The sequence below is a fragment of the Zonotrichia albicollis genome, chromosome 2 (genome assembly GCF_047830755.1).
Source record: "Zonotrichia albicollis isolate bZonAlb1 chromosome 2, bZonAlb1.hap1, whole genome shotgun sequence".
Taxonomy (NCBI): Eukaryota; Metazoa; Chordata; class Aves; order Passeriformes; family Passerellidae; genus Zonotrichia; species Zonotrichia albicollis.
In genome coordinates, this window is record NC_133820.1 from 36,271,655 (window position 1) to 36,283,769 (window position 12,115).

Here is a 12,115-nt window from a genome sequence, read left to right on the forward strand (position 1 = left end):
CACAAGCCCTAGGACTTGTTAAAAAGAGATAACCTTTAATGACCTTGAATGGCAAAGCCTATACTGCCAATGTGGTGTGTTCTCTTTTGCTCCAAGCAAGCCACAGTCTCTTGTTTTTGTTCCAGTCCTTTGGACTTCTTTGGATACAACCATGAGATCACTCTCAGGCTCTTTCCCAGAATGAACAAGTGCATTCCCTCTCAGAGCAAGAGCAAGCACAGCTGATATGGAGAGCAGACTCCAGACATGCAGATGATGCCAAGTTCAGCTTCCTCTACCAGTGAAAGTCCTCCAACACCAACCCCACAGACCTGGGCTTTCAAATTCCTTCATACCTTCTTGTGCCACGGAAAACACACTGGCATGCCAGACTGTGTCCCAGCCCTTGCTTTATTTTAGGTACTACTAACCAGAAAATATAGTAAACTAAGCAATAAACAACCAACCAAACAATAAACAACAAAAAAAGAAGCATGTGTCAGGGCCACAGGGTCACCACAGGGAGCAAGGAGGAGACCAGCCCTTCCCACTGGTCCCCAGTGTAGTGGGGACATGTTCTATTCATTCCAAAAGGTAGTGTCATCAAGTAGCACAAACACAAGCCAGTCTATGCCATCTAGCTTAGAGTCCAGGGCTTTCCCTGATACTATCCACACAGGATGTACAGGCAAAACCAAGGTGTCTACCTGAATTATAAAGGTGGTCCACAGGCTTTACACAGCTATAAATATCCTCCTGGAAACCAAACATGCCATGAATTATGTGAAATATATTCACAATAGTTAAAAAAACAGTAGGGGAAGCAGTCACTGCCAGCCTGTTAACATTCCCTTCAAAGAGAATCATGAAGGGTGATAGCCCTATGAATTTTGGTTCTTAACCTCATTTTGTAGGTCAACATGTGGACTAATCTTTCAGGTAAAATTGTGAACTGGGAGCTCTATGCAGTCATAATCCCTAAAATCATAGCTGGATTTGTATAGTCAAGGTCATAAGGCTTCTACCTTGCAGTCTCACAGTCTGTTCTGTAGCTATTTGGGGAGATTTATCATACTTATTCCCAAAGACTTTTTCCTTTTTTTTTTTCATTCAAAACAGGAACATACCCAAAGAGTCACATTCCCATCAGTCTAACAAGGGGACAATCATTTTGAAGAGACTCTCCAGAATACAGCTGCTGCTGCAGCACCTGCGTGAGGGCCATGTGGAATTGAGGCTTAGGATCTTGCTTCTTGGCTTCTCTCCCTGCAAAAGGCTCCTTACTCTTTTCCTTTGCCTGTCTACACTTAACACATTAATGGCATACTTGCTGTATACTAAAGCTGAGAGCTGATCCTCCCAGTTAACAAAAGGAGATGTCCCAGTCACCCTCTGACTCAGAGTACAGTTTACAGTTCTCTAACCCTAACACAGAACATCTTCTGATGACGTCTCTCTGGTCTCCTTGCTGGGAATTTTCTCAATGCGCCAGGCAGTGGTACCAACCTCTCTCATGACCAAGCCAACCATGGCCAGATGGCCCAGGCCCACCACATCAGCTGCACCCTATGCAGAGCTGAGCTTCACATGCCCAAACAGTGTGAAAACAAACTCATTGGTCCTGCAGGCTGTGTGCCTCACAAACTGAGGGCACCTAAAGGTGAGATGCCATTATATTCAAATGACAGTCCTTTCTCCACACATTCAAAGGGAGTGTCTTACCTAATTTAAGGCAAAACTTTCTTATACTACTGATAGAGAAGACACAGAAAGAAATAAAGAAGATAATAAATAGGCTGCCAGAGGCCCGATTTACACACCCCAAAATTAGTGAATCATTCCAATTAAATTATTTGCCCTAAATTAAAACTTATCAAAAAAATCCAATTCTAGTTTCATTAACGAGGACCTCCCTAGTAATATTTTTTTTTTTCCTCCACAGATTTTTTTTAAAGGTAACCTTCCTGGAATGGGGGAAAAAAAGGCATTTGTCATCTCTTTTTCTGTTTGAGAAGCACCAAAAGTTTTATTTTTTAAGAGCTGTTCCTCATTCTTATATGTTTCCACATAATAAAGACATTCCTAGAAGGTGTTATGAAAGACTGTTGATGCACAAGATCATGCAATCAAATAGTCAATGTAAGGGAAATCTGATACATGAATATGCAGGGAAATTTAAAAGCAGCATTGTTGAAGCCCCAGTAGCCTCTGGCTTTTGATATCAGAACTGAGAAAGCTCACAACCCTCATTTGGGGATTTCCAAAGGCCTTTTCAGGAAAAGGAGGCAGACAAATGATGGCACTCCCAATGCATTTTTGGGAAACAATGGGATCTTTCAGACTTGCACACACCACTAGGACTTCTCAAGCAGAGCTTGGCTCCTGCTACCAGAGCACTGTTCACTGATAGTCTGAGCCTGGTAGAAATCCAGGACTGCTAGCAAGAGTGGCCATGTGCTTGTGCACCCTGAGACTGCTAACACCAACCTTTGTTCCCTTCCCAGGAACAACCATTTACTTACTATTTTCTGCTGGAGATTAACAGTTTTAACTTAATATTTGGTTTTGTTTTTTTTTAAAGCACAATTTCCAAAGCTGCGGTTGGGTTTTGAGAAAGTGCTGTCTGTCTGAATAATCTGTAAATGGAAGCCACATGTCTAAGTATCTGTTTCCTTTTTGTTTATTTTGTTGTATGCACATTTGGCAAGTTATTTTTCCCCTCTAACTATCACATCTTGGGCTTTGTTAAATGAAACTGCTATTCTGTTATTTTCTTGGTGTTTTTCTTATTCCCAAGCAGCCAACTACTGACATTTTAGCAGCTATACAGGAAATGTGATATTAAGTAATTATTTTCTCAGAGTATTTCTTCACTTTCGGGTGAGTAAGGAGCTGGTACTGGGGTAGCAATTTCAATGTTTCTTAAGATAAAAACAAGAGCTGGAGCTCTTAAAAAACCATCAAAATCCAAACCCTGAAAACCTATTACCTAATATGATTTATCATTCGCTGTTTTTGTGGAAAGCAGTGGGAGGCTTATCCTACAAGGCACAGCCTGCACACACACTGAAAGGACAGACCACAGATCCGTTCAGGAGTGATGAGAGCCAGCACTGGATAGAAATAAATGGTAGGAGAACACAGTTACCGTGGGTCAGCTGGGGTCAAGCTGCACCATGCAGACACAAGGATGTGCTACTAGGCACAGCACAGAGACACCATGCACACTTGCTTTTCCACACTCTCATTTTAGAAACACCATCTCCTTATTCCCTTCCCCAAAGTGATGGTTTCCGTATTTCCATAATTAATTCATATTAAAGAATAAAATTGAAAGCTTTTAAGGTAGGAAAGTAATGCACCTCTTTCTATAAGACTTGATGTTGGTTTTGAACTGCTGGCTCAATTCAGGTTTATTTTACAATCTGTTTCTAGCCAATTCCAATTTCAAATGAAATCTTGGCTCCAATGGAGCAAAATTCCCTTTAATTTCAGTGGAATCTAGATTTTGATCCAGATTCTCATCCACTAACAAATAGCTATGATGACTGTAGACGGTAACAAAGCAGCCAAAACCAAAGAATATGAGCTGGTAGACCCCAGGAATCTGGAATTTCTTCCCATGTGGAGTTTTGAGCATGGCAGATTTGCAGCATTGACTCAACTGGAACAGAAGAAATTAGTAAAACAGGCAAAAGGAACACACTGTTCCACGACTGCTGGAATTGCAAGGCCTGGGTTACCACAGCTGCATGCCCTAAGTCCTGTTGCCTCCTACCTTCAGACCTCTTGAGTGGTTTAAGTCAGGGGGCACCTGTAGACAGTAAAGCTACAGAAAAGGTTTGATCTGAGTCAGAGAAATGGTGGAATATGATTAACCTTAGCTATCACCCACATTGCAAGTAAAGAGACAAACTGACCCTAAAGTTTCTAATGGAGAATAGCTATATATCTGTTCTCATTATTTTGTGTTAGAAATCCAAAGCTTCAGATCAGATCTTTTGAGAATTTTTTTTTAAAAAGATTTTTGCTCATTTTCAAGCTACTAAGCAGTTACAGTAATGCCATGTAAAATGCCATGTAAAATGAATAAGATATTTATTCCTGATAATACCAACAGTTTCTTTCTTTTCTGCAAAGAAATCTCAAGACGATGTGGCAAAAAAAATATTATTCACTCCCTACTGATAAGACACTGGCCATCATGAAGGGAACAAGGCAAGGGGAACCTGACATAGGACATCCAAGGGGACATACCTTGTGGCTCAATTAGGTCAAATTTCAAGGCTCACAAGTCAATGCAACTCCTGTGCTACCACAGCCCTTTTTTTAAGCAGTAGGAGCAGGAAGACACTGCTTAAAATGGATTGATATGTGCACTCTCACAGCTAATAGTTATTTGTGCTCTCTCCAGGGTTAGCAGACTTGGTGGTGGGACTAAGTTCTTGCTGTGTTAGGAGCTGAGAGAAAAATATTGTCCCTTCTCCCCTGTCTTACAGTCCAAGCTAAGACTTGGGACGGCAGACTGAGCCCATCAGACTGAGAAATAACATGGCAAAACCTTTCAAAGCACTGTGTGCATCTAGAATCAGCTGATCAGACAAAATCACACAATATCAACTGATACCACTCTGAAGAGTCCACTCAAGCTAAATTGATTTATATCACTAAAGACTTAGATTATCGTATCAAGAGCCTTCCTCCCAGCCACAGGACAGTATTCCATGTATTTTGTCCTATACTTCTTTCTCCAAAATGAGTAAGCATTTTTTTAAGTATTCCGTTTTTGTCTCCTGCCTGCACCTGCAAAACCAGCACCAAAATATTTCCAGAAAAACGTCCTGATTTATGCACTAAGAAGTGCTAAGCTCCAGCCAGTATAACAGAGCCAAGGCCTAAGCTGCATCATATCGTTCCAACCATGCCTGGAGATAAGAAACAGAAGTTAAGAGGCATCAGGACACCATGGGGATGCAATAAAATGCTAGATGGGGAGGGAAAGGAAGTTCTTTGGTAACTTATGAAACACCAGGTGCCTTTTCCTACACTTTATGAGTTTGCCAAAACAAAGGAGCACAGAAAACCTAGAAAAACTGCCACCAATATTATTGTCTGCCTGACATTCTAGAATTACTTTTCTGGTAGAAATGTATGGTCCATGGTAACAGCAAAAGTGGTGCAGCAAGATCTCACGTGCTTCAGTTGCCCAAGACTATTGCTTGCTCTCTCAGCTTATTTTCCCCAGCAAACTGCTGTCACTTCCTTCCAAGTCTACTGGACTTCTTGCTTCCTGTTCCTCTAATAACCTGAATTTATCTCCTCCCTTCAATCTTTTTTTTCTTCTCCCCCACCATTCCCAGTAAAATGATCCTTCTTCCTTCCTCCCAGAAAATTCATATTCCCATGTTATCTCATTATTCTTTGCAACAGCATGCCAAACACACTGTCAGTTTCCCATTGGCGCTATGTCCCGAAAAAGACAAAGTGGTCTGTGCTTGCTCTTACCTACTGCACGCTCTCTGGAATGAAAAATGCTACAGTGTTAGTGCTCAGAAAGATCCCTCCGATTTCTGGGCTCTGCGCCCACAAAGCAGGGAAGCCAACATTTCTCAGAGAACAGCATCTGACTCCAACATCCTTGCTGTCTAGCTAGCAAAGGAAAAATAGCTTCAGCTCTCTTCAAACTGCTCTGCTTCCAGCACTGGTCAAAGAGGTAGGAAGGCCAGGAATGCCACAAGAAGTTAGGCTCCCACCACAGATCTGCTGAGCCAAAGACCAGCTCCCTCCAGTCTCGCAGCAACCCACCACAAGCAATGACAGCCACCAATGCTGTATTCTGGCAGGAATAAACACCAGTGAGGATTGACAGAAAGAGGTGAGGAAAGGCTAAAAGGATGCGTGGCTCCAAAAGGACTGCTCTGACTGAGCTCCTGCCTAAAGCCAGGGGAGAAACAATGACATTTCCACTGGTAATCTGTCTGATGAATTTTGGATGGCTACTTAAGGATGAACTGGATTGGGCCTGAGAAAAGTCTTGTCTCCTCACTTATGACAAAGGGAGTCCAAGAGAGCCCACAGCAATAGTAACATCTAAATTTGGTCAGAAGAACCCAATTCTGTATCAAGCGCTGAGATGGTGACTGTCAGAAATTACCTCCACTTGATAACTGACTTCAGGCTCCTAGAAAACATACTTTTGTGCCTTATATCAGTTCTGCTTAGAAATCTTTCTCACAATCCCAAAGTCCAAAGCATTACCTTTCCTTATTGCTATCCTCAGAGATGAGGACAAGGGCTGGGCATATAAGAGAACTACAGAGTTGCTTGGGTTTGAAAAGCCCTCTAATATTGTCGAGTTAAGCCAGCACTGCCAAGCCCACCACTAAACCACGAGCCTAAGTGCCATATCTACACATCTTTCAAATTCCTCCAGGGATGGTGGACAACACCCTCTCACATCAGCCCTAGACCCAGCTCTAACCAAGGGCCTTGCTAGCAGAGCAGTTAGTGCTGGGGAAGCCAGCCTGGCCCCAGCTGCCTGTCTGGGTAAAGGATCTCTCTGTGCTGTACCAGTCACCAGCACAAAGTCTAATTTCAGGAAAGTGGACTGAGAGGGTGAACAGCTAATCTACTCATAGAGTTAATAATAAACTCTCTATGGTTAAATCCCAGCAACAACAAATGCATCTTTATATCATGTTAAAACAATGACCAGTGGGTCTGAATCTTTGTAAGAAAGGAGCACTACAAAGGCAATTCATAATGGAGAATGGGTACACTCTGTACTTCTTTTCACACACTGATGCCTATCAGTTAGAAAGAAAACTGTAGGATTTGGCCTTAGCTGCAATGCACTTGACTTTGGGTTTGTGATTAGGGCTGGCCAGTAAACAAGCACTCCTCTTTCTGAACACTTGCTGCTGACATTTCCAAATTTGTTTTTGTTTTGCCAAAATGACAAAGCCCTTAACAATTTTTTTTTCATTATATGCGCATTAAATGAAGGGAGAGCCCACAATCTGTACAATCAATAACTGGGGATCACAAGCCATTATTGAGTCTGCAGGAATCCCAAGTTGTGAGTGAAAATGTGAATGTGCAGCTCTTCATACCTTAGCTGAGTATTGTTAGGTTTTAAATGGGCTGTGGTAATGCTATACCTTTTTGCCTTCATAATTTTGACCAAAAAAGAACCTCAGACCTGTAAAACCCTCCTGATTAAATTTTAACCAAATTCAAAAACAATGGAATGTTTTTGTTTCACTGAAAAGTTACAACTACTGCCATTCACAATGATGCCTATACATAAAGGTTCTGGACAGGAACAATTTGCTTCCTCTCAGTAGAGTTACTTCTCCAGATTGACTTGGATAGACCTAGGTCTTTAATGCAGAAATTTTTAAACCCCCTGCATGCCAAGATCTCTGTGCCCTTGCACCTGTCATCCTGATGAGACAAGTAAGGACCATAGGAATTTCTCCACTGTTATCTAATACCTGAGAAGGGCTAGAGGATATTATGCTAAAGAACAAGAACTCAAGGTAATGCTGGGAAAGGGGCAGCCTCTGTGTCCCTGTTACGACTCAATTCTCCTGGAACAAGTCACTCAGCATACTGGAACAAATGATTAAACATCCCATTTATAAGCATCGAGAGGATAATAACAGAGTAAAGGGGGAAAAAAAAGCAATGTACTTTTGGCAAACACATATCATGCCACCCAGGCCTCATTTCCCCTTTTTTGTATGATAGCTGGCATAAGAGATAATGCAGAAGCAATATGTGTGATTATGTGATATATCTTGACTTCAGAAGACCTGACAGTCTTCAACAAGCTAAGAGAATACGGTGGATGTTAAATCTCGATCAGGATGCTTCAAAGAGCTGCAATCAACAGATTGCTCTCCACCAGGGATAGGTTTAGTGGGCTGCTGCCACAGTCTGCTTTTGTGTCCTGATCTCTTCAATACTTTAATTAACACCTTCATGATGGAACAGAAACAAGGCACCTGACTTTTATTGATGACATTACATTGGGGGCAGTTGCAAGTGCTTTGGAACCCAGGATGATAAGGAAACCGAAGTGGTCTCCATGGAGAGACCAACCAGATGACATCCAACAGCAGAGAGCACAAAGCAGTATTCTCAGGAAGGGGGAAAAACAATTAATGTTCAAATACAAAAGTGAAGAATGAGCTGCAGACCAGTAAGAGAGGATTATAAAGGCAGAAATACTAAATTAGTGAAAGCAGTGAGGCACTCATTTAAAAAAGGTAAATCTCATTTCATTCTGGGGTTAGGTAAGTGAAGTGTGATATGCAAAACATGGCTGATACTTGTATCTGCATGATTGAATCCTGAACTGGAACTCCTGTTTTGGTTTTGGACAGTACATTTAAAGAAAACATGCAGACAAATCAAAGAGTAGTGAAATATATATGCCACAGGAGTTGAAAAAATATGACCTCTGGAAAGCAGTGAGCCTATTAAGCTGCACTAGAGATCTCTGAGACACAGAAATTTAGGGGTTTCAGGCGGATAAAAGGTAGTTTTGAGGAAGAGGAGAAATAACCACTATGTGTCTTGGAAGGCCCAGAAATAATTGGCAGCAAAATCAATTTGGATCATATGTTGATAAAAGCTTTCCAAATGCAAGGAGAATGAAATAATGGACATGCACCAGCTATGCAGGCACATCTTCAAAAAATACATGTATGGGGCAGCAACTGTAGAGCTGATCTTTTCTCACTGCATGGGGAAGGACCAGACCATCCCTTGCAGGTCCTTTCAAGTGTTTACTCTTTTGATCACATACCAGCAAAAACAACTGGGGTAGTAAACAGACAGCTTTGCAACTGGCCATTATACCCAAATTGAAGCAGCCCAAAATGCTGTGAGTGAGGTGGTGGCTCAGGGTAGTCTCTTGGTGCATTCACCCCAGTGGAGAGAGCACCTGGTAGCAAATAAGCTGGGCAGAGACAACCACCTCCAGTCTAGAGGACTGCAAGTAGTGCTGCCCACCTGGCTCAAAAAGATGGCAGAGATGGCCACAGCTGTACTAATGAGTATTTTGGCAGTGAATGCCTACTTCTACTAGCAGAGAAGCTTTATATTTACTAGCTTTATTTTTCAAAAGATGGAAAGACTTATGAGGAACACTTTTTCTACTTTTGGCTCCATGAAGTTCTGATTTTTTTTTTGAAGTGTCATTTCATTATGCCCCTTTTAGACCTCTGCAATATGCCCAGTTGAGAAGGATCTTCAATCCCAGTTGAGAGGGATCTCATCCATGGACCTACACACTTAAGAGAGGAAAGGAATAGGCCAAGTAGGGTGTTTTTACAGAAATTGTTGCTGACAAAGTAAAACTGGTTCTTCCCATATGAATACTAAAGGACTTGGGCATATACATTAAAGAGGTGATGTCCCTTTTTCTGTGATATACTTCTGCAGCTCTGTCCAGCAGAGTTCACCAAGCAGAGCTCACCTCAGGGAAAGCTGATTTTCTCAAGGCTGGAAAGGACCTGGTCCTAGAATGCAACTCCATTAGACTGCAGTGATCTAAGCACAGAAAACATTCAGGATACCAGTGAAGCCTGCCTACTTCAGCTGCCATTGTGGACATGGATTGGTCTCCAGTTTAGAGAGCTCCGACAGCACTCTAGGATCTGCCTACCCACTTATGAGTCTCTGATACAGCTATCCCATTTGTGTCTAGGGGTAAGAGAAGTTGTGCTCCCACAGGGGCTAGAGAGATGAGGGAGTTGAACCGGAAGAGATTAAGGATTTGTCTTTGGTAGGGGGATGCAGAAATATCTGTGGCAACACTGAGTGAGAGGAATAGGAAGCCTGGCATGGCCCTAAAACAACCTATTGTCTCCAGGGCAGGAGCAGCTGTCATTGCAGCATCTTTCACTGGCAAATCCAGGCATCAACCATGTACTCAAAGGTAGCAATGAGTCTCTGATCCTGGTTTGTTTTTGTTTCCCTGAGCTTGTTCAAAGGAGACCACTGACCATCATTCCAGAAATTCTCCTCCCAGATTGACAGGCAGACCAGTTGACTACTCTGTCATTTAATGTTTTAGGAGTTGTATTTTCTTTTATTTATTTATTTTTACATTTGGGATGCCCAGAGCTTCAAATAGCCTATGTTTTGAAATGTATGAATACAAAAACAAAAGAAGCAAATAAACTACATAAAAGAAATAAAACTAAATAGTTTAGTATGACTCAATATCCAAACTCCTTTAATTAGCACTAGTAGCAGACTATTTCTCAGGCAAACAACCTGCAAATCTTGGAAAAATAACAATCAATATAAGAAAATATTACTTTGAGACTACAGGGATTATTTTCTAACATACATTATTTGTACTGAATTAGTTTTATTAGTTAAGATTATTTCTAAAACATGTTTAAAATGAGACTAACTCTTCCAAACTGGAAAGGATTTTGTATTTATATTTTCCTTCACTTTTTTTCCAGATTAAATTTAGTTTAAAAAAATTAAAGCTGTGAGTTTTACCTAATTACAGGATTATACAGTAAGCACAATATCACAGTGAGTCTTTTATTGAATCTGTGCAGGTGTTAGAACAAAGATTACCCACAGATACCTTATTTACAGTTTAGGAGTGTCAAAACCTAAATTTTCTTATTCTCAGAAAGGTGGCAGTAGTTCAGAGCCATATACCCACGTATTTAACTGAAAGCTAAGCTAGAGAACTCAATTTTGCTGCTTAGGCCCATATCTAATAGGCACAAATAAAATTAATAATACATATGCACGGCTCTAGAATTCATTTGTCCCTATATTTTTCTTGACAGGTAAATGGAAATTGTGTGCTGTGAGATTTCACCAGTAATAAACCACCTACAGAAGGCTGGCTCTGCTCTGCTGTAGTGAGCAGTGAGGCAGGGTACACCTCCAGGGCTGAGGAATGCATCTCATGCAGCAAGCACTCAGCCAGGCCGGGAGAGCCGCTCTGTGTGCGGGCATGGGCCACTCTTTGTGCTGCTGGGGGAGGATTCTGGGCAAGAAAAGCAACCAGGAGCCTTCTGGCTCACTACACCTGTGTGTAAAGCATCACCTCTGACTACATGTCCAGACTTCGTCACCTTGCAGATAAACACTTAGGATGCTACTCAGCCCCCCAGTTTGCCAAGTAGTACTAGCAAGAGGAAAAGTCCTTTCCTGCATGCATCTACAATCAGAGCTATTCAAAAACTTGTTGGGGGAAATGAACTCTGCAGCCTTATGGGTTACTACACAAATCAGAAGAAATAACAAATTCCTGGCTGAAGGAAAATATAGAAATTGAACATATCTGTAATATGTATCAAACACATTCATAAATATTCTACCAACTAAGCTGCTCCATACATATTTTAGATAAATAGGCAGATAGACAAAATGGCATGAAGATTTAAAGCAAAACTAAACAAAACTGGGAAAACCCACTTGTTTTGTGTTCTGGTCTGGACAGGATGGAACAAGAATAAAATCATTAATGACCTTAACAATAACTGGTGAACTCTTTAATTTCTTTACTCTCTCTTATGCCATAAATTCAGGCAGACAGATAATACTGGTATGCCAAGTTTCCTGTTCCTTATAACACACACAGGAGAAGGGTATCTAAAAAAGGAAAGGGCAACATAAGGTACATAGCAGGTCCCTTAGATACTAGGTTTCACACATGCCTAGTGATGGTGCACCCGGCAAAGCAATGACCCAGCTTGGAAAAACTCACAGGAAAATTAATTCCTTAGCCTGGCAAAAGGCTGACTATGGAAGGCCAAAAACCACAGCACAGTAGCTTGTTGACACAAGAAAAAAGAAAGGAAACCTGAGGAAGGAGGAGGCAAAGAAACCAGAGGGCTCTCTGTAAAGAGATAAGGCACAATGCTCTGAAAAGTGTCATTATAAACAAATGCTTTCCCATCAGTGCCAAACAACCAGAGCCAGGAGCCAGGTTTGCATCATATTAGAATATGGCTTGGCATCACTGGTGTCCCCTGCTCTGTCACCACTTTTAAAAGGACAAACTGACAGCAGAGTAAAACCATGCTATGCCACAGTGGAAGGGAAAAGTCTAGCTGGCTCCTGAGTAAAAATAAATGACGCACAGGCT

The 12,115-nt window shown here is 41.5% G+C and overlaps 1 protein-coding gene across 5 annotated transcripts in view; it reads right to left on the reverse strand.

Annotated features, from left to right (window-relative positions):
* Positions 1–12,115, reverse strand: part of LSAMP (limbic system associated membrane protein) — a 992,409-nt gene that overhangs the window by 143,223 nt on the left and 837,071 nt on the right. The gene's annotated exons all lie outside the window — the stretch shown is intronic.